This window comes from Corvus brachyrhynchos, unplaced genomic scaffold (genome assembly GCF_000691975.1).
Source record: "Corvus brachyrhynchos isolate BGI_N302 unplaced genomic scaffold, ASM69197v1 scaffold106, whole genome shotgun sequence".
Lineage (NCBI taxonomy): Eukaryota > Metazoa > Chordata > Aves > Passeriformes > Corvidae > Corvus > Corvus brachyrhynchos.
The window spans coordinates 5,778,582-5,797,320 of NW_008238834.1; the positions used below are offsets into that span (position 1 = coordinate 5,778,582).

The 18,739-nt window shown below is 40.5% G+C and overlaps 1 long non-coding RNA gene across 2 annotated transcripts; it reads left to right on the top strand.

Annotated features, from left to right (window-relative positions):
- Positions 1–11,630: 11,630 nt before the first annotated feature.
- On the top strand, positions 11,631–17,255 carry LOC108447643. Of its 2 annotated transcripts, XR_001863309.1 has the most exons (4): positions 11,631–11,767; positions 12,379–12,438; positions 12,800–12,881; positions 13,413–17,255. It is a non-coding gene; the product is annotated as an uncharacterized LOC108447643 (long non-coding RNA). The 2 variants fall into 2 exon arrangements; XR_001863308.1 differs by having other exon boundaries at positions 12,800–17,255.
- The last annotated feature ends 1,484 nt before the right edge of the window (positions 17,256–18,739 follow it).

Here is an 18,739-nt window from a genome sequence, read left to right on the forward strand (position 1 = left end):
GTAGGGAAAACCTTGCTTTTGCATAATAATTTATTCCCGTTGGTTCCCGTGTATGACAAATTTAATTAGTTTGTTACATTTCAGTAGTGTTTTTTCTCAGACATTAATAGCATCTTGGGGAAGCTGAGCACGTTTCTGCCATGTCTTCTCACTTGCAGCACACGTGGACTTTTATCTCTTTCCATAACTTTGTCTCAGTGATTTTTTTTTCCTTTGGTTTTTCATGCAAGATGCCTTGATGTTTATCTCCATTCATTTTACAATTTTTATGCCAAGCAATTTTTTAAAAGGCTAATATTTCTGGGTTTGCCTTACCTCTTTATAACCTGTCATTTAGATGTTAAATTAGTTTAGACTTTCCTAGATGTGTTTTAATTAGAGATATACTTGTTTATTTACCACTAACTGCATATGCATGAGCTGGCTTTTTAATGCAGTTCTATCCTGAAAACTGCTGAACACATCCACTAAAATCAACCAGCATCAAGGCAATTGGAACCTTATTGAAGATAAAGTCTTAAAAGAAAAAAAAAAAAATAGAGGAATTGCAACTGCTTTCTGTCTGTCCTGGCAAATGCTTAACTCCGCCCTTTTAAAAACCATAGACTTGGTGCCAAAATGTGTGATCCTGAGGTCCCTGGTCACCTGCATGGAAACTGAAACCCACTATTTGGCACCACTTAAAAAAAAGTTTGGTGTTTCAGATCAGGAAGGTGAGAGTCCCACAAGGCGAACGGGAGCTGCCTAGTGCAGATAGGAAACCCTGGGCACACAGGGGTGTCTGAATCCTTCCCCACAGCTCACATCCTGTGTCCTGAACCGAAGTTGCCAGCAAGAGCTGCTGTGCCCCTGAATCCAACAGGTAGAACACTTGTCTGAGGGTGGTGACCCACATAGCTTCTTTGCTTGGGCTGGACACAGAGCACTGTTTTACTCTGGAACATGGGAGGAACGTGGGAGGTGCGGGTACTGGCACATAGTTTATATTTGTCTGAGTAGTAGGAAACCTTCCCACCAAGCTAAGATTTCCCATACCATATTTTTATCTCTTCCTGTGGAAGTGTGGGAACAGTAAAAAAATAAAAGTGACCTTCATGGAAGATACAATGTCAAAGCAAGCCTGACTTGGGATCCTGGACACCAGCATCCACTCAGGTGGTTGAGGCATTGGTCTTCTTTGCACCTCAGCTTCCCAGTACGTTATGTCAAAAAGAAGGTGGTAAAATGCCACCAGGATTAAGTGACTGCTGAGTGCCAAGATCACATCATAGTTTTGAAATTAGGCACTAAATCCTATTTTGATAACCAAAGTTATATCTATGGTGTGGAAGCCAGGAGTCCTTTGCACCTTCTGTTGTTGAGGTAAACCATAATCATACTCTACTGTCATTTTGAGATCAACTATTCTGTCCATCGTCTTGTTGAGGGTCCCTTTGTGCTCTGAGTTTCTTGCAGGGTGATGCAGTGAAATTCAGCATTTCCCAGCCTAGATGTGGTGGGCAAAAGGTTTACTGAAAGTACTACATTCCTCATCACCTTTGCCTTGTAGCTTTGAGCTAGAAGCAAGTGAGCACCAGCAGTTCAAGACAGATTTTGTGACTGTCTGAAGCCCACACATCTTCCAGAATTTTAAATCTCAATGAGCCTCAAATCTGAATTTGAAACACCCATGACTGCAGGTGCAGGAGTTTCCTGGCTGCTAGGACAATGCAAAGTACAGGAACTACTAATTTGGCATGAAATTCTAAAATCTGTGCTGCCCTTTTGACACCCTGTAAATGTTTGGTCCTTTTTTTTTGTTATAGGAGTTAATTGACATTAAGGGATTTAGAGAGTGAAGACCTATACTTAGTTCCTCACTTCAGTTTCCCTCAAAATCCAGGAATTTCCCTCGCTGTACAGAAATATTAATCCTCTTTAGGAAAGAAGTGTTGCCCTTTTGGTTTGTTTCTGGTTGCATTTAGCATAAAAATTAATTTTACTATGAAAGCAATCTCAAGAAAAAACTGTGTGTGTGTTTTCTAGGAGAATGAACACGGAAGAAAAATCAGGCAAAACAAAGGAAAATAAAAGCAAAATCTTTAGACTGATTTATGTAATCCTTACTCACATGAATATTAACTGGAACTATCCACATGAGTAGATGTTGAAAAAGCAAATCAGTATCTCTTAGGCTTGCTTTTGTTTGAAGACAGCTGGAAAACAATGTATTCTTTAATGACATATGTGTGTTAATACAAATTGTATACTCTCCACTAATCTAATACTCATGAAATGAGCACATCCATCATGGAAATTAAACAGTAACTTCTTACTTGAACAAATTCTGCAATGAATATGTTACAAAAATAATTAACAGATAATGTCAATTGGCTAGAACTTTATCATAAGAGAATGGTCTCCATTTGTAAGAATAAAAAAGCCTAAGACAAATCATGGGAAGTTATAAAATAAAATCCCAGGAACAGTTTTTCAAACTATGAGACATATTCCTTCACAATATTTTATTCTATTGATATTGTTTCTATTAAATCACTTGATTGAGGATTGCTTTAGACAGCTGAGTGCTAATGGTCCTCAGTAACATTTTGGAAAAATGTGGGTCTTGATTAGCTTCAAGAACATTTTTTTTCTCCTAGCCAATAGTCAGCTCTATCAATAAAATAATAATTTCTTATTAATGGCCTATATATACTTGAAGAAGAAGGTTATTTGATTTCTTTATATAGTTAATTAGACATGACAAGACATGCTTTGAATACATCACCACCCACTCATTTCTTCAGCAATGTCCATAAGAAAGGAATAAAAGAGGTATTTTCAAGCATTAAAAAAACTCTTGCTAATATTTGGTTTCAAATACATGAAGATGTAGGTTTGGTTCTTATTTAATCTCAAACTTTTCCTCAGGGCAGAAAACACTGATATTTTCATTCCTCTTAGGTATACTGGATTTTGCCATATTTTCTTGATATTGGCTGCCTCATCTCCTGCACCGCAAAGACAAGCAATGTTCTGCAAAAATACAAAATGCCTAATAGCCTCTGGAATTCTGCTCAGAGCTGGAAGCCAGCATTTAACTCCCAATTCTGCCAAGTTGTGTGTATGTTTCCTAGTAGTTCCCAGCCTTTGTTTTAGACTTACAGCTGCCATTCTAGGAAGATAACATATTTTACAAATAATTTAAGTGAGAAGTTGCACAGGTTTACCTCACATAGAGGTGGAGCCAGAAATCCATATTCAAATCATCAAGAGCCCTGATGTAGTTAGAAAGTCTAACACTGTGCAGAAGTCAGAGTACTGGCTATGAGAAACACAATTTCAGTTCTCTGCCATAGCCAGTGAAAATCAAATTCTAATTTTTCATGTCACAGAGAATCCTGCTACACGCTCAATTTAAGCTGATTGCCTGGAATAGCTAAGGAGAAGCAAAGCTGGAAAGTCTGAGCACTTGTCAGTAAAGGCATTTCTTCTTGAAAAAGAGTTTCACACATCTGCGAGAATCATTAGAAAAAAACTTCCTTCACCTGACTTAGAGGTGACCATGTAGGTCTTCTGCAGGTACAGGTAGGATCTTCTGTGCTCACTTTTCACCTCTTCACTTTTGTGTGTGTGTGATGTAATTGCTTCAACAGCAAGTGGATAGGGAGCTGACACCCGTGACTAGTTTATTAGCTAGTTTATGAGCTAGGACAGTCATTCTTTTGTCAGGGTCACAACAGAGGAGAGAACTGAGCCTCAGTTTCCAATTTGCAAGGTGAGAGCTTTCAGCTTGAAGTATATCATAGAATCATAAAATATCCTGACTTGGAGGACTCCTACAGGGATCACTGAAGTCCACCTGCCTGCTCTGCACAGGACAGGACCAAGAATCACAGCATGTGCCCAAGTGCATTGTCTAAACACTTCTCGAACTCTGTTAGGCTTGGTGCTGTGACCACTTCCCTGGGGAGCCTGTCAGCACTCAACCACCCACCTTTTCCTATGATCCAATCTAAACCTCCCCTGACTCAGCTTTGCACTGTTCTTTCTGGTCCTGTCACTGGTCACCACAGAGAAGAGATCAGTGTCTGCCCTCCTCTTCCCCTCACAAGGAAGTTGCAGACCACAATGAAGTCTCCCCTCAGCCTCCTCTTCTCCAGGCTGAACAGACCAAGTGACCTCAGCCACTCTTCATACGGCTTCGCCTGAAGTCCTTCATTGTTCTCATTGCCTTCCTCTGGGTGATTTCTAATAGTTTTATATGTTTTTTATATTGTGGTCCCCCAAACTGCCCTCAGCACTCGAGGTGAGGCTGCCCCAGAGCAGAGCAGAGTGTGACAATCCCCTCCCTTGCCTGGCTGGTGGTGCTGTGCCTGATGCCCCCAGGACAGCGTTCGCCCTCCTGGCTGCCAGGGCACTGCTGCCTCATGTTCAACTTGCCATCGACCAGGATCCCCATATACCACATATATATATACAAAATATGTATACATACATACTGTGTAAAGTGAGAAGAATAGCCTCTTTTAAGGAGAACTAGTGAGTACTCACGTTGTATAGACAGTCAGCTCTGGCTAATGGCAACTGGTGCTTCCAGGGACCATCTACTGCATCAAACTCCTCACATGTGGGGAGTTGGTAGACACAAGTCCCAGCAGCTTGCAGAGTTTTGATGTCTCTGAGGATCTGATGAACATGAGCCCCTGATAATTACTACTTGGACTTAAATCCAAGATAAAGTTTAGAACCAAGCTGAAGCAATTATTACCTTCTCCAGATGTTGTAAATGTTCTGATTGATGATATAAATGCCATTAACAATAAGAGGTTTTGGTTTGAGTGTGTTTTTTTTAGATAGTAGTGGCACTTGTACACAATGAATTATTTGACTCATTATTTTTACTTTGACATTGTCATTAACTGTAGCTATAAAAAATGCATTTTACCTCTTTTAAACCTAATCTTGCTTTCATTTAAGTTAATGGCTAAATTGCTATTGACTGTGGTAGAAAGAGCTCTATGCCTCTATATATTAAACTGCTGTAATGTAATTGCTTCACTGCATGGATCAGTGTTTGTAATACAGGATTTAAGTTAATAATCCTTTTTATATTGCTATATATGTGAAAGGCAAACTTATAATATAGCAATAATATGGTCAGTGTTGTCAATATGAAAGATTAAATCATACAACTTGCATTTTCCATAATAAACGTGCAGATTCTAATTAGAACTAAAGTGAGCACTGCCTATGGATTTATCTTAACTCATAAGGATTATCTTCTGCTTTATAATATGAATGCAGGCTTTATAAATTGAAAAGAAATAATGAACTTCCAGGTTGATTGAAGTTGTCAGAGTAACTGGGGCAAGTTACAGCTTGAAGCCCATAGGCGAAGAGGGTTTTAAAAATATATCCTTGCTTATCTTAACTCACATTCTGCCTCATTTGGTAGGCTCAGGGCTTCACCTCTGCGAAAGAAAAGACGTGGTACATCATGTTTTGAAGAACATAAGCAGATTTGATAGAAGTCTGGAAGTAAGGACCTACTTTCTTGAAAATGGAAATTTAAGACTGCATGGATTTCACTCCTGCCTCTCAAGCAATCATCCTGGACCATCTTTCTTGGAAAAAAAGACACTCATTTCAGGTAAGTTCATTGTTAACACTTTAGATTCTGACTTTTCTTGAATCAATAAATACTTCTGAATTTGCAACAAGCATGCAATATATTTGGCAATGTTGCACAAGGCCTTTGAAAAGGGGCAAATCAGTATTATTTGTGTAGTCAGACCAAGCAGATATTTGTTATCACAAATCTGAAGTAATTTATTATTGAGGTCATAGGGCATTAATAGATCAAGTGTCTGGTAACAGGGACAATATTTCTCTCTTTAGTTTGCTACGTAAGTAAATATGCTGTCTAGTAGATAATTTGGAAAGAGACTATAATTTAGTCAACATAAAAAAACTAAAACACACTGGAGATAGGTATGTAGAGACTTCCACAGATAAAAACTCACATTTCATGAGAAGGAACTAGTTCTGGTTTATGCTGCCGCTGCCAACTCAGAAGACAGCCACTGAACACTAAACTACTCATTAATACTATCACCATAGGCAAAGGTTTACCAGCAAAAACACTCTAGCATGCATTTACAGGGTAACTATTCAGGAACTATTACTCCCACCCCTCTTCTGTAGCATAGTCACTACTTACATGTTCAATCAGCGCTGCAGGTTCCCTTGTGCCCTGCACCGAAGAAGCAACCATGAAGAAAATGTTTGGCTGTACTTGTGAAATGAATTACCTCCTTCTCTTGCCCCACATGACCCACAGTGGCCATGGGATCCTGCAAGGGTGAGGTTGCTGGATCTGCATAGTTCTCCCTGTATACTTGAGCTTGGGGGTGCTGGTTTCTGAACATCCTTCTTACAAGTGAAACACAACTCTAATGCTCTCTGGCTTGCATATGTCTTTGAGTAAGTAGTCACCCAGTCAAAAACTGTAAGGTAGAGCTACAGAGCCAGCCTTTATTAGAAGTGTGTATGTATAATTGCAAAACATAAGCCTCTGAGAAGTGACCAACCCTCTTCCTTTTAAAATAAAAATAAAGAATTGTGTTCTTATCAGTTGAAGAACTCTCACAGCAGAGCTGGGAATTAGCAAATGCCCTAAGACATTAGACACTCTTCAGCTCAGGGGTGGGATAGGGTGAATAGCTTTTGAGCAAACATTTGCTTCCACAAAGAGCTCAATAACTGCTACTAACGTATAAAGAGACAGTAAGTGTCCTCTACCTTGCCTAGCTCTTTCTGAAAGAAAGTCTGTCCATACCCACTTTCAGCTGGTGTTAGGCTGTAAACCCTGTGAGGAGAGGAAGATGAGTGCTTTTTATCCAATTCTCCTGTGTCAAGAACAGTAGACCTAAGGCACAGCTCCGCTTGGAAAACTCTGTCTCTTGGCACAGGCAGCTCTCTTCTCATATCCCAGATCCACATGCTTTTTCCACTGAGAGCCTACAGGCTCACTATATTTCAAAGGTGGAATTAGGGCTCAAATTTTTCATGCCCCAAGCCAAACTGTCAGGATGCAAACCTGCTCTCAGACACTGCATTTAATCAACCTCCAGAAAGTGACAGGGCAGAAAACATAAATGTCTCCTGCCCCCCGGTGTCTGGACTGACCCACATGCTACTGTTACATTAAACTTCCTTTCTGCATGTGGATCATTACCTACTAGTCTTTGGAGTGCTTGCATTACCTAAACTAGCTATATGGATGTGAATCAGGAGTTTAGGGCAGGCTTATAGAAGCAGTTTTCTAATTCTAATTAGTTCTGCTCAGTTTTACAGGATTTTGTAAACTTTTGCTTTTTTTTTCTTCCTGATCAGTTAAATTCCCCATGTGATTAAATCATTTCAAAGAAGCATAGAAAGGTCCTATCAGAAAGGATTTTTGGAGGTCAACAAGTCCAGCTTCTTGCTACAAAGCAGAAGTGATCTCAAAGTCTGATTAGGGTTGCTCAGGGCCCTTACCTGTCAAACTTTAAAATCCCCAGTGGTGGAGTTTCCACAAATTTTCTTGGCTTCAAGACTTAAACACTTTCTCGGCATAGAAAAACATTTTTAATATCCAGTCCAAATTTCCCTGGGTGCAACTCGTTATTCTATTTCTCTTTGTGCCTCTGAGAGGTTTGGTTTCTCTGTAACTCCTCCTTAGGCAGTGGAAGGTAGTTAGCACTCCACTAGACTTCCTCTCCTTCAACCCCAGCTCCCTTTCCACACATGTCATGTCCCCCAGCTGCCAAGCTACTTGATGGTCCTCCACTGAACTTGGTCCAGCTTGTCCATGTCTCTCTTGAACTGGGTATCCCTGAAATGAGTGCAGTATCTCCTGTGAAGTCCCTCCAGTACCAAGGGAATAATTATTTTTCCCAGCTCACTGGCTACAGCTGGGCTAAAGCAGCCCAACAAGAGGTTCACCTGCACTGCTGCCAGGGTGCATTGCTGACTCTTGCGCAATTTGCCAAAGGCCTCAAGTCTTTTTCTGCAGAGCTGCCTTTTTGCCAGTCCCCCACCTATGTCACAGCACAGGATTACTCCATCTTGGGGAAGGACTTTACATCTGCCATTGAACTTTAGAATTCTTCTGGCAAACCATTTCTCCTGCTTTTGGAGACTTGCGTGAGAGTGTCAGCCATGCCCTTTAGTGAATTCATGCCTCACCCTAACTTAGCTCCAGGTATGAGCGTCCTGGTGGTGTTGATCAGTCAGGGTGGTGACGAATATCATTCAGGGCATGTTAAATGTTGTCAACCCTAGTACCCCCAGTTCATTTCAGTTAGACTTCCTTACATGTCAAACAAATATGAAATATTAATTTCTTTGGGCTCTTTTTTTCTTTCACTTGGTGGTGGTGGTGGTTGTTTTATCACTACACTGCTAGCAGGAAATCCATAGAAGTGTTTCCACCATCTCTATGGTTTATAAAATCTTTATGATTTGTAAGCAAACTTACTTCTGCATCGTGTTCGACCAGAACACCTGTTTATCAGAAACATAGTGGTAACAGTAACAGGGCTAATGCTACTAAATTATGGATATGCCTTAAACCAGCATATGCCTATGTACTTTTTCATACTTTTCAAGAAAATAATCATTAAAGTTCCCTCCTGACTAAAATGGAAGATGAGGTATTTGTGGGAAAAAAGGAATTCAGTAGAGGCAGCTAAAATCTGACATCTCCTGTCCAACCGCCTCGTCTGTTGAGACTGCAGCAGTAAGGTCAATTGTATATTGCATTTTTTATCTGTTCCTAATTCAATCTGCAAGCACACACACTTGCACATATGTACCCATACATGCATGTACATGTCTGTTCACACTTCTCTCATTCTGTCCCCCTGTATTTTCTGTTTCTTGTAACTGTCTTTAAATATGCTGAATTGCAAAAATTATTCTTTTACTCTTTAGTGCAAAACTACTTTTTATTTTCAAAGTTTTCAGGTTTAGATACAGAGGGGTTTTAAATTTAGTTGATTTTTTTCAGTTTTTTGTTGGTTAGGAAGGAAAAAATTTTCTTAGAAGTTATCATTTCCAGCTTTTAACTATATAATAATAAGGTTTAATTTTCAAAAATCAAAAGCCTAAAGCTTTCTTCTGATTTTGCATAAAAAAAGCTTTCTCCTTTATTCTCCCTCACAAAGTATAATTGAAGAACTCCAAAAGTAAGCTTAGCTGATATTGTTCCTGTTTTCAGTCTCCCTCATTCAAAACCATTTGCATCTGCAGACTTCAGCATCTTTATCACCCACATTTTAGAAACTCTTAGTGCCGTCTCTAGAGTTTGTCTCCATTCTTACTGTGTGAGTTAAAAGGTATTAGAAACCAAATACCATTAGCAAAAATGCTCCTTTGCTGAACACTCTGGATAGCTGAGGAGGAGGATGATTCTGCTCTCAGCCATTTCTGCAGATACCCAAAAGAACAGAATTGCTCAGTGTAGGCTGCATGATTTCTGCGCTAATCATAATGAGTGTACCAGGTCAGTATGCAAGGCTTTGTTTCCCCTTTTTTTCCACCCTGTGCACATAAATGAATCAAGGGGTTTTTTGTTTGCCTGTGTCCAGAACCAGGTTCAAGATCTTTGCTAAATTGGTTAAGTCAGCAAGTTTTCTAGGCAAGTATTTCTAGTAACTACTTTGGAGTGCTGTTTGCTGACTATAAGCGTCTTGAAGCTCCTCAGCAGCTGCCTCTCCCCAGTGGACATGGATTCCTGCTCATGCCTAGTGCAAGAACGTGGCTTTTGCAACACTGAGAGAACGAACTTCCCCCTGCTCGTCTCCCGTCATTTATGGGAACCTCACAATGTAGTATTTGAAAGCTGAGTGACACTCGCTTAACCCCAGTGAACCGATTTTTGTAATGGTTTTATCTCCCTGATCGCTTTTGCAATGGAAAAGACTGATGCTATTTTAGACTGAAAGATGAGACTTTCCAGTGTACCTTCAAGATGAGTGTGGGCAGTTCAGACAGAAGGTTTAGGGGCATCAGGAGTGCTAGCAGTAAAAAGATGGCATGCAGCAACAAGTTTTTATAACCTCCAAAATCCTACCTTCTCTTCTATTTGCTCTCAGTTTACTAAGAATGGGAAAACATTTCTGCTGTTCTAGTAAACACATTTCAGCCAAACCATAAGGACATCATCAGGTCAAAATACTCCCAATTAAAAATTAAATAAATGATGCCACTATCCTGAAGTCACAGCAAAGGTTGCACATTAAAAAACACACTCCAAATGACCAAAGAACCTCCCCCCGCTTCCAACAAACCAGCAGCGTCCAAGCAAGTTTACTGTTACAGATGCTGTAGATACATGTGCTACTGCTCCATTTGACTTACACGTGGGACTGCAGCAAATTGAAAGGAAAATCGCATCAGGTTATGCCAAGTCAACCAGAGAAATGTATTGTGTCTCCTTAAATGCATCCTTTCTCCCCGTTTCAGCTGAATAGTGGCACAGCTGTGCTTATGCTGCTGGCAGTGCTATGAATGTGTAAGGCTTTGACTTCTGAGAAGTGAGCTACCTTGGAAGAGCTGCCCCTAGAAATGCTGATCTGTTGCTAAATACCCAGCCCCTCCAGGGCACTTCTAAGTGATTGCCCTGAAGGTGGGAGACCCAAACTTCAATAAATTCTTCTGGAAATTCAGGGCAAGTACAGCACTGTCAAAGAGAGATTTAGCCAATTTAAAAGTATGAACTTGCCATATGTTTTGTGAGTATATAAAATAGCATTACTAGCACTAATAAAACTGTCACAGTTGCAAATATGTGATTATTTGCTATACGTGGTACTCATTTATGTACATTCTGGAGAGGTGTGGAAGTCTTTAGAAAAGGATTCACATATTACCAGCAGTGACAGCTACACTGAAAATTGTCTATTATCAGATACAGGTTTTCATTTGCTTTTAACTTTTTGATCTTTTCATGGGTTTTTTTTATGCCTGAAGCTTGAGTCTGGGAGTGGGAGGGAGTAAATATTTCTGTTACTGAACCCAACCATTGAAAAGAGACACTTCTTTGCCTTAATCAAAATATATTTTTGAACAAGTTAACCTATTCAGAAAATAATAAATCTATGGTGCATTCGAGGTTCAGACCAACCAACACATAACACTATCAAAAGAAGGGTTGGATAAGCAAGATGCACTGAATATTTATCCACTGTGTAGCCTTCCTTCAGTTGCATTCACTGGGACACGGAACTAAAGGGAAGTGAGAGAATGTGTTCACTAACAACCTCTAGCAGAACAGAGAAGAGTTTTGCTAAGCAGCAATTTGCTCAGAGACTGCCAGGTAACCAAGAAGGTGTGGTGGCCCACTGGCCTGTAGCACAAGGGACAGAGGCCTCTTGGTAAGGCACTCTCTTGTGCCACAGACTTAGTGGTCATGGTGAGGGAAACAAGCCTGTCCCAGCACGCATTGCTCTATTATGGTAATCTACGCCAGTTTGAATTCCCGGTTGGCTGTTGGCCTCTATCCTTCGTCACTCCCCCAGAGCTCCCCCACTGGTCCCTGTTCCCTAGTCCTGCCTTTTCCCCACCCCTGGATAAAAACCCTGATTCGCCGTTGTTCTTTCGCCTTTGCCTCTGTAACCTTTGACAGTGTAGAAGCAATAAATGCTCTTGTTGGAACACACGCAAGGACCCTTCCTGGCTCTTTGTCACTGACTTGATGCTGAAGCTAGCCGTGCATCTGTGCAGGTTAAGTTGTAATCAGGTAAGTATGCCTTCACAACATCTCCAGGCAGTTCCTTTTGTTTCCTCAGAGCTTGCACTGCAGTCAGAAGAATCTACTCAAATCTTTTCTTAGCCCCATTAACTGGTGAGTGATAAAGAGCTATGCTCTGAAATATAATTTCTTACTTCATGAATGCTAAGCTCTTTCAGAAACAGATGGAGGTTAGCTCTCTGGGAGAAAAAAAAAAACACAGCAATTTTGTGATGCTCAATATAACAATTCTTGGAAGAAGCCTCCTTTCATATTTAAAATCATTTGCTATTTAAACAAGCTGGTACATTTAGCACCACCCAGGCGATGACAAACCACTTCTCTGGAGGTTCTGACTGCTTCTCAGTCTGCCTTCTCCCTAAGCTCATGTATCAGAGTCCTTGGAAAATCTGTTAATATAATTTTACCTCTTTGCCAGAAAAAATGCTAATCCAGTCCTAGGAGCTCTATTTAACTTTTGCTTCAACTATAATAATGTCGATTTAAAAGGTACTGGATTTTGGATCTCATAAGAAATCACATTGGATGCAGCATGAAATCTGGAAATCCAGATTTAAAGAAACTGGTTATATAAAATTGACTTTGTTTTTTTTCTACAGGATGTTAGCCTTCTGATCAGCTGACATGAGCAAAAAAGCAGTCCAATAGTACTGTGAAAGGTAAAACTGAGTTCAAGTGGTAATGCTGCATTTTCTACACTTGGCACCCATTACTGTCCATAATACATATGTTTGCAATGTTTTCTGATTTCATTTACCCCGATGGAAACTCCAGAGTAAATCTGTTATGAACATGATTGTTTTGGCTTTGTCCCAGTGGAGGTGAAGAAAGGATTTACCCTGCTGTGAATTTTGCCCCTGTAACAACAAGGATTATTATCACAATATGATGTAGTGCAATGTTTCTGGTTATGCTAATAATAAACCCAAAATAAATCCTTCAATCTTACATGGCCATAAACATCAGAACAAATTTTCTTACATGCATGTTAAACAGCAGTTTATTCCCTTTCTTTTCCAGACAGGTTTAGAAGGTAAGCTGATACAAGAAAATGACAGCCGAATCTATGAAGTCTCTCTCTCCATTATCCATGTCTGCCAAGGTATTCATCTAGTGTAGCAGCAGGTACTTAGGATGTATTGCTGTGTCCTTAATATTGTTGGCTTTCATTACTTGTTGGTTTTCATTACTTATCCAGTATCAAAAACATGCTTAATACTCTCATAAAACCAAATTGGGACATGATTCCAGCCCAAATGTAAATAATTTATGACTACGTACTACAGATGAGCAAAATTCTTCTTTCATGTTCACAGAGGAGCTGTTCTTGCCCGAGCAGCAATGAATGTGCTTTAAGCTGGTCTTCTCAAATACTTTAACTAGCAATAGTTTATTTTATACTGGGTTTTAGCAACGCTTACAACTGCTGGGACACAGCATTCCCCATCACATTCCCCAGTCTTTGCATAAACTATTACAAACGTGTCAGACAATGTTCTGATGATACCTTTTGCAGGAAGAACTAGTTATTCTTATACATTTCCTGCGTACAAATGTGATAAAACAAAATTAAATTCAATCCTGCAGTTAAATCTTAATGCAGCTTGTTTTTTTCCTTTTTTTCTTTCTCTAGGAAGGATGCCTCAGGCAAGGCAAGTATATTTCAGTAAGGAAGGGATGAACATTTTCTAAAATTTCCAGTGTTTTTATCTACTACCTTTTCCTAAATTGCTCATGCTTCTTCAAGTACTAAAGCTGCAATGGGTTCTATAAATCCACTTTCTGATTATGTGAGTTAAGCTATGCATTTGGGACCAAAAAAGGAAAAAAAAGCCTGAGTGAGTTATGTCACAAATTGCCTTTAGTGCTTCAAATTCAGACTATCAAATACAGAGGCATATTGTTCAAGATTGTTCCAGCATTAAAATAAATAGTAGTATAAGGCCCTTAGAGCTGTAAATGAATTACAATCCTTTTGCCAGGGAGATAAGGTTTGTGAGTGGGAGTAGAATCTTTTATTAGACCAACCCCTATGGTCGGAAAAAGCAGATAGGAAGGGGTTGTACGCCAGGAAGATTTTCTTCTTTTTCCCATTGTGCTAGTTTTACCAGTAAAGACCTGAAAATTTTAGCTCCCCCATGTCCTCTGGCTATCACAGTTATAACCACAGTAACACAAGGCTTTTTAAAAGCAACCTGAAAACTAAAAATAAATAAAATGCAAAAACAAGAGGACATCTTCAGCCTGCAGTGTTTTCAAACTTTCTCAGCTTTGGCGGGTACATTGAGGTTACAGTAGGACTATTCAGAACGAGTCTTCATAAATTAAGGCCTATGTACTGCACTGCTGGAAACAAAAAAAGCCGCTTTTTTCCCAGGTTTTCTTCTTGTTCTAGCCATACCAGAGGACAGGAGGGGAGAAAACTGGCCTCTGTAGAGCAGGCTTTTGTGAGGCTGCTTGCATAATTTTGCCCTGGATGGATGAATCTTTTAGGAAAGGCTATATTGGCAGACATTTCTATACCCTTCATGCATCTGTACAGGATTTAGAAAGTATTCATTGTTCCTACATGCCATGCACAGTATTTGACAATAACACTTCTCCCTTACAAGTTAAGAAGCTGCACTGTGTCCTTCATTTCTTCCACATTGCTCTGTTCTTTCTTTAATTCTGTTTCTTCTCTTTTTCCAGTCTCTGTCTCCATGTTTTTGCAATTTTGTCTGCTTTCCCATGAGCAAAGTTGCTACTGTGTTGGTTAATATATCTTTAAAAGTGCCAGGGATTTTTGTCTCCAGGATCATCTTCTCATTTCTCCTGAATATATTTTGCTTCCTGTCCCAGAAGCACAGAAAGTAAAACAAAATTCAAGTGTGGTGGCATAATTAGGCCACAATTTTATTAATAAAAGCCATCTGGGAACAAATGTTAATAACTTGTGCAGGATAGGTCACAGTCTCTTCCCTAATCATTTTCACCTGCTGCAAGGCTCTTTCCTCCTTCCCTGGCACCCGACTCTGTGCTAGCTCCCTGCCCTGCAGAGTTCTCCTCCCTCACTCCTTTCCGTCGCTACTCCCCAGACTAATGTTGGGGCTCCCTGATTATGCAGCAACTAAAGGCCTAGAAAACGTAGATTTTTCCTTTCTATTGGTATAGTAGGAACTCTGCTTTCTGCTGTGCTCTGATCTGATTTGACTCTATCAAGCAAGGTATGAGATTGTCATCAGATAAGTGTCTAAAGTGGCTTTCTGTCGCCTGCTGAAATGGACCAGTCTGAACTTACCATTTCTAGTGACCCAGCCATATTCCTTGAAAAGGCAGAAAAATTCACCCTGTCTCAATAAATCCAGTGATGGATGAAAATTACCTGAGGCTTCAGAATGTGGTAATGACTGCAGCAGGCTGAAAACCTATCTGGCTACAAATCCCAGTGTAATCTGAGTGTGAGGGAGACTTCACATCTTTGCTGTTTTCCACCCTCCTTGTAATTCTTCTACCAAATTCATATTTGAATTATGTCTAGGCCATGTAAACAGTGTTTTCTGGAAGTCAGGTGAAGGAACCCCCCTCTTGGTTGTGGTGAGGTGTGTCCAGGACAAGGAAATATCTTGGGGAGGAGTAAGCGTCAGCTGCTGCTGGCAGCTATTCCCAGCTGCTTGCACAGGAGCTGTGAGCATCCCTGTCCACATGCATCTTGCTGCACCCACAGCAAGTTCAAACCCCAGAAAATTACTTTTTCCCAAAATAAAAATACATGGTTTCAGCAGCTGATGTTCATCCTTAAAAAACCCCGACAAACCCCACGACAACACAGGACTGGTGAAGTTAATGAGAGAGGAAACCTGACTGCTTTTGTAGATGTGCCCTTTCTTGGATGGAATTGCACTGTGCCACCATCTGTGCAAACCCAAACAGAACGCTTGTAATTGAAGTAGCGAGAACAGGGAAGGAAAACATGAGAAAGAAAGCAGTTTGACCAAAGTCCTGTAGGCAGCCAGTGGCTGAGCAAGAACTAATATTCTCTGATTCCTAATTCCCGGTACTTTTCTCCTGTCATCTGAAAATGATTTATTTCAGACACTTGCTATTTGCTGGTCTCGGTGGGTTAAATTGGACCAGAACATTTCAATGAAAAACAATCATTTTTATGTTCCAGGAATCACACTGAACAATCTTGCAGCTGATGTTTCTTAGGTAATACATAGCTGTTATATGGAATGAAAGTTTGCTGTAAGTGCTTGCTGCTGAAATGTAAGAGTGAAAGATGGCTTTGGAGAGCCTCAGGAGCAGCTCAGGCAATGTGTGTCCTCCCACAGATAGAACAAGGAAATTACATAGTCAGGGGCAAGGCAAAAATCATAACTGTTTTTTATTAGGCTCTGTCCTCTATTTGTTAGGATTATTGCCTTCACTGTTGTCAAACCACAAATCTGTTTTTTCTCCTTTACACTGTAATTACAATCTTGTTTGGGGGAATTAATATTGTTGGGGCTGAAAAAGTACCCCCAAACCCTCCCAGTACCACTAGCTTAAAGGGAAGAGATACTTTCTTTAAATAACCTTAATAATATATTTTTCTCCTAGTAATAGAGCACAGCAGAACTATCTAAAATATATGTCTGCAGTCTTTATGAAATGAAAACAAGAGATTTAATTGAACATCTATCCTGGAGCTTTCTTTCACTCTCTGATAGAACATTACATGTAAAAATATCAGGACGCTATTTCAAAACAAGATGATGTTTCATTCGGGCTGGGGGGTTTTCTCTGTACTGTATGTATTCCAAGGTCTGCAAATGCTGGCACAACTGTAAAACTATCATCATGATGAACGGATTGTGCTAATTGGTATTAAAGAATATTTATGCTGGATCCACTAAGTGAAAACTTTAATTGGCCAGAGACACTTGGGTGATGATACCCAGGGAGTCCTATTAGCACTGAATTGATGTAGGAGCTTATCCTTGCAGTTGATGGCAATCACCACAGTGAAGAAAGTTGCAATGTAAGAGTAAAACTCCCACCTTAGATTTATGATGCTGAGGGGTACAAACCACACTCAATTCTGCATGGTCTGAATTACAGATCTCTACTTAACGGGACAACATAGACCTGCTGTTACAACTGTGTCTGTGATTACAATGCTCTAGAGTGTGCATTGCATTGTAATGCCGTTATTTATGCCGTGCCTTTTTCCTTAAGGCAATAATACATCAGTACACACATGAAAGTCCAAGGAAATTGTTGTGTCTCATTAGTGGAGAGAATTTTCCTTAAGAGATGCAAGAGAAACTCAGAGAAATTTAAGTTTCTCCCAGTAATCATTCAGTGGTAACTTGCACGCCAGTCTTCACAGAAGTTTTTCTTTTGGCAAAATGTGTTATTCCCGCACTAGATAGTTTTGTGATGCTTCTAGTCAGTACCCCTGGAAACTTTAACCACGTTTAGATGCACATAGCTCTGAACTGCACCAAGCAGCAGAGTAAATTGCATCTCTCTTACAGAGAGCGGGCAGTGTACCGACCTGGAACACTGTTTCTTTTGTTGGCACTCCTCTAATCTGTTTTTCTGTAGATCTGGTTTATAAATACAACCTCATGTATTCTGAAACACTACACATTGCATTAAGAGTCCTTTGTCTCTGTCCTTACCTCTGATCTCCAGCAGCAAAGAGCGTTGGTGCTATGGAGGGGCTGCGGACTGACAGAACTTCCAGCACATTTCTGGAGTCTTTTCAGGGGAGATTTTTCAAAAGCAGAGCATGTGCTTTCTGAAAAGAAATAAGTACACGGCATCTGAGTCCTCTGGCTACCTTAGAAAAATTATCAAAGAAGTCCACTTATCCTTTCACAGTACTGAGTACCTTCCCTCAAAGGTGACCTCTACCATTACGAGCCAGGTGACACTGAAAGCTGCAGGGCTCTCGGGACAGACACTCGGTCACCATTTCCTGTTACAGCCAGGATACTGTAACACACCTATATCAAACCAGGAGTCCCGTGGAAAGGAAATATCTATGGACAGATTCTTGCTAGCTGTTTCAGAGATGTTTATTTCTCCAGCCGCATGGCCGGAGCTCTGCCCAGGAACTGTTCCAGTCCCCGGCCCAAGGGTCCTTCTGCCCGCGCAGGGAACACAAACCAACCAATGGGAACGAGGCTGAGCAGGGGCAGGGAAGCCCCGTGTCTGTGCCCTCAGGGCCCCTCTCCCAGGGCTACACGGCAGGGGAGGGCCCCAACAATTTCCTATGCTGTTCCTCACGGCACCTCAGCCGTTGGAAGCTGCTGGTTTGATGTGACCATTCGCAAGGATTGTGTGTTCAGCCTCAGTGGCACTGGCTTGACTTTGGCTGAATACCAGACCAGACATCTTGGGAATACTACACCAATATGCCCCCTTGACAGCGATGTCAAAGTATGGAAAGACCATTAGGCTGCACCAAGCTGGGCTGGATGGACGTTTACATGGCATGAGGTAACCCTGTCAGTGACACCTTAAATGAGGAAGCAACCCATACACTATACAGGCTTGCCAAATTTCTCTGCAAGGTCATTCCATTTCGGTCACTACTGGAAAAATTGTTTGGTCGTATTTTGCTAAAATATAATAAGGAAATTTTGGTTTAAAGTCACTTTATTCACTGCTAATATCTCATTAACTCTGGTCAAAAGCAGAGTTCCTTGTTTCCTTAATATTACTTATATTTGACAGAAAGCAGCTGCAGGATACCTCCTCAAGTCCACTCATGCTTATCATCACTGCTAGGACTATTAATTCACTGCAGTATACTTTAATGTACTATAACATTTAGAAATGGCATTTGGATGTGCAGTAATACTATTTTGCACAATTAACCTCTGGTTCCCTTCCGTATAAGCCTGTTCTAAAGAAATATCAGTTATGCTGTGTTATTTTCAAATTACATTGAGTTTTGTGCCTTTTTCCTAATAGGTTGCCCTTTCC